A 5039-nucleotide genomic window follows, 5' to 3' on the forward strand; every position below is an offset into this window, starting at 1 on the left:
TTTCTCTGTGTCCGATTAAAACCTTGAACCCATAAATATCACATGAGTGTTAGCAATTGTGAAAGATTAAATGATAGTTGAGTATGTGGAGTTTGCTAAATCAAAGCTCTGACATAGACCCTTCCTGAAAATAAGATGAATTGCAATTGTTTGATGACTAAGAATATAGTTTGTTAGTTTCAAGAAAGTTTATGATCTATACTTTAACACGTGAATAGCTTGTTACTTGATCATGAAAAGTTTTATGAAGATGAGCTACTGATATGACATATAATGATGCTAGAAAAAGTGATTGGAACTATCATTGATCAAACTTGTGCACTTGCTAGCATTCACAGTTCATAAATTATTTCTTTTATCATTTACCTACTCGAGGACGAGCAGGAATTAAGCTTGGGGATGCTGATACGTCTCCAACGTATCTATAATTTATGAAGTATTCATGCTATTATATTATCAACCTTGGATGTTTTATATGCATTTATATGGTTTTTGGGACTAACCTATTAACCTAGAGCCCAGTGCCAGTTTCTGTTTTTTCCTTGTTTTAGAATATCGCAGAAAAGGAAAACCAAACAGAGTCCAATTGACCTGAAACTTGACGGAGCTTATTTTTGGACCAGAAGAAGGCCACGGAGTCAAAGAGTTGGGCTAGAAGAGTCCCGGGCTGCCCACGAGGGTGGGGGGCGCGCCCACCCCCCCTGGGCGCGCCTCCCTGCCTCGTGGACAGCCCGGAGACCCCCTGACTTGTTCTCGACGCCAACACCTCTCATATACACCCAAACTTCCAGAAAGAAACCTAGATCGGAAGTACCACCGCCGCAAGCCTCTATAGCCACGAGAAATCAATCTAGGCCCTCTTCGGCACCCTGCCGGAGGGGGCCATCATCACCGGAGGCCATGGAGGAGGGGAATCATCACCGCGGTGATCGTCTTCATCAACATCACCACCATCATCACCATCCTCATCTCTTTTACGCGGTCCACTCTCCCGCACCCCGCTGTAATCCCTACTTGAACATGGTGCTTTATGCCACATATTATGATCCAATGATGTGTTGCCATCCTATGATGTTTTAAGTAGATATCATTTGTCTTTGGGTTGATTGATGATCTAGATTGGAACGAGTTGTATGTTTTATTTTGGTGCTGTCCTATGGTGCCCTCCGTGTCGCACAAGCGTGAGGGATTCCCGCTGTAGGGTGCTGCAATACGTTCATGATTCGCTTATAGTGGGTTGGTGAGTGACTGAAACACAAACCCGAGTAAGGGGGTTGTTGCGTATGGGAATAAAGAGGACTTGATGCTTTAATGCTATGGTTGGGTTTTACCTTAATGATCTTTAGTACTTGCAGATGCTTGCTAGAGTTCCAATCATAAGTGCATATGATCCAAGTAGAGAAAGTATGTTAGCTTATGCCTCTCCCTCATATGAAATTGCAATGACGACTACCGGTCTTGTTAACAATTGCCTAGGACAATTCCGCACACCGATCCATCATTATTCCACATTCGCTATTTATAATATTTAGTAATATATTCCAACTTTATGATAACAGCACCTAGTTTTATATTTTAGCTCTCCGATACCATGCAAAGTTATCCTCTTCATACCCACAACATAGTTTTATTTCTCGTTTCTAGTTGGAAGCAAACGTTCGGTGCACGTAGAGTCGTATCAGTGGCAGATAGGGCTTGAGAGAATATTGATCTTACGTTTAGCTCCTTGTGGGTTCAACACTCCATACTTATCACTTCCACCTTTGGAAATTGCTACGATGATTCCCTGCACTTGGGGATTATCAAGCTCTTTTCTGGCGCCGTTGCCGGAGAGCAATAGCGTGGGGTTGATATTCTCGTGTGTGCTTGTTTGCTTTCTTCACTAAGTAGATTTTGTTTTTCCTTTTTGTTTCTGTTTAGTTGTGGGTGAAACATACAAAAAAAAATAAGAATGAAAATACAAAAAAAATTACTTGCCTTCCTTGCCTAAAAAGTTTTTCAAAAAGAGAAGTGATTGGAAAGTTATGCATTGAAGAAGTGAGGGTCGACCTTGAGCACTTGTGTTCATGCTCACGGAAACAATGTAGAATTTTTCATGAAAGTTTCTCTGTAAATAATTATCCCCTTGTGTATATCCATTGTATTATAAAAATAATGTGCCAAGCTTTGGTTTTAGGATCAAATACCTAAGATGTGTGTGTTAATTTTGTGAAGGTTTCATTTACATATAGTTATGTGCCCTTCCCTCCTTTGTCTCTGCAGCTGAACCAACAACGCAAGTATGACGTCAGTGATCATCGAGACGGATTCCAGTAGTCTCCTGCATGCAATCAAAGTGACGGACGAGGACCGCTCTTCCATCGGTATTGTCTTCAGAGAGATTAAAATCTTTGCTAGTTTAAACTCTTCCTTTTTTGAGATTGTTTTTTGCCCAAGAGGCTGTAATAATGTAGTCGATTCTCTAGCTGCTCACGGTGCACGTATGAGCCATGCATCCTCAGCCTTGTGGCCGGATGGGGCTCCAAACTTTGTGCATGCGCTTATTGCCAGTGATTTGACTGGTCGTATTGGTTAATGGAATAGAGAGTATTCCGACTAAAAACGCCAAAAATAATATTTTTCTCTGGTTAGGTTGATTATTTGCATCTGTTTGGTTGTGGGGAGTTGAGATATAGTTTAGTGTTTTCATTTTGTTTATTCGTAGATATTTGATATTGTTAGATAGAGGAATGGATGAATGGACCTTGTATTGCTATGGGCCAAACATGCCAGATAAGTATGATGTACATATGCAAATAAATCCCTATACAAGGGAGAAAACTACACAACCCTATACACAACACTATAACACTTGACAACCCCGCTCAAACCCAGGGTGGGCAACACTGAGTTTGGAAAGGAAATAGTTGTGTGGAGCTTGAGTTTATGCCTTCGTGAAGAAACCTGCTAGCCGGAGCTCGGAAGGCACGAACAGGAGAACCACAATCTGGTTCTACACCTGCGATCTTGTATAAGAAGCATCCACGCCAATATGTTTGGTGAGCTCATGCTTCACAGGATCTCGAGCATGTTGATCGTGTCGGTGCTGTTCGATGAGGGAGGGGTCGGTGCAATAGTAGAAACACCAAAATCATCAAGAAACCACCTCAACCAGTTTCTTAGTCTTCCAAAAGCAATCAAAGAGGAACCAAGAAAAACACAATAGGCCGAGAGGGATCGGCGATCACATGGATCACTAGCCCAGGTCGCATCAGAGTACGCCTGAAGCTGCAAAGAACTCAAACGAGGAAAAAAGAAGCGGCGAGAGGAGGTTCCATGAAGGTATCATAGAACCCGAAGGAGGTGGAAGTAGTGAAGCTGAGTAAACTCAAAATGTGGAGAAGATGAGAGATGTCAGGACGAGTGATGCAGAGGTAGACAAGGCTCCCAACAAGGTGACGATATCGCCTGGGGTCCTCAAGAGGTTCTCCATCCATGGGACGAGGTGAATGCCCAACTCCATGGTAGTATCAATCGTGCACTGATCAGAAAGACTCGGACGAGCAAGGAGAGCGTGAGTATACTTCTCCTGGGAAAGAAAAATGCCATCAGGCGTGGGCGACACCTCAAGACTAATGAAGTATCAAAGAGGACGCTTCTTCACAAAATGAATGAACTGAGAGTCATAACCGATGATAATCATGTCATCAACATATAGAAGAAGAAGCGTCCGACCACGAGGAGAAATATGAACAAAGAGAGAAGGGTCGTGATCACTGGCTTTGAAGCCAGCATTGGTAACCACAGAGGAGAAGCGCTCAAACCAGGTACGAGGAGCTTGCTTAAGACCATAAAGAGAACGCTGCAGAGGACAAACCGTGCCTGGACGAACAAAGTACCTTGTAGGCGGCTGCATGTAGATCGCTTCACGTAGTTCGCCATAGAGAAAGGTATTCTGCACATTCAGTTGGGAGATTGACCACTGGCAAATGGAGGCAACTGCCAGTAAGGCCCAAACCGTGGTCATGCGAGCAACCGGATCAAAGGTCTCATCATAGTTAGGACCGTGCTTCTGTTGAAAACCACGAGCAATAAGACGAGCCTTGTGGTGCTCAAAGGAACCGTCAGAGCGAGTCTTAACCTTGTAAACCCACTTGCAGGTGATAGGAGTGACACCAGGCGGTGAAGGAACAAGATCCCAAGTCTCCGTGCGCTCTAGGGCAACAAGCTCCTCGGCCATAGCGTGCTGCCACTCCTGATGGACGGCTGCCTCTCGGTAGGTCGCGGGCTCAAGAAGAGCGCATGACGCAAAGCCATCCTAGTCAATTGGCTGCATATCATGCCAATCAGGAAGGGCATACCGAGAAAGAGAAACAGGAACATGAGCGGGTGAAGGCACACAAGGAGCATCGTCAAGCGGAGTGAGAGAACAAGGACGACGAGTTTAGTGCAACCGAATCGGTGGAATCTCAAAAGACCTGAGTGGATCCCCAGGTAAAGGAGCCGAAGGTGACTGTGGCGGTGGCACACCAGGAGCATCGTCACGAGGACGACGAGTATAATGCAACGGAAACGATGAAATCTCAAAAGTGTGTCCGGACTGCTCGGTCTGAGCATTTATGGGCGTTTTGAGGGTCCGCAATGCCTAAAAGAATCATTGCACTAATCCCATGAATAGAAGTAGGAAAGTACTCGCAACTTTCTCACCCACATTTACACCATGAGGGCGAAACCTGTCCCTTTTTTCCTCCTTGCTTTCAACGCCTCTCCGTCCGTCAAATCTACCGCGCGGCGGTGCGTCCTTTCCTTCCGGCCTAATTGCAACCAACCAAAACAAAACAAAACAAAATGGAAAGGAAAAAACTTAACCCAAGCCGCATCGCAGCTCGCAAGCGCAGAAGAAGGAAGGCAAAGAATCACATCGCCGCCAGGCGGGCCCACGCGGACCAACGTGGCTCACGCCTCGTAGTTAAGCGGTCACTCGTTTCACACTTACCACCCTCGCACACCATCACGACCACGCCTCCCTCCGCTCCGCGTCCTCTCCGTCTCCCTTCCCT

This window comes from Triticum aestivum, chromosome 7D, assembly GCF_018294505.1.
Source record: "Triticum aestivum cultivar Chinese Spring chromosome 7D, IWGSC CS RefSeq v2.1, whole genome shotgun sequence".
NCBI lineage: Eukaryota > Viridiplantae > Streptophyta > Magnoliopsida > Poales > Poaceae > Triticum > Triticum aestivum.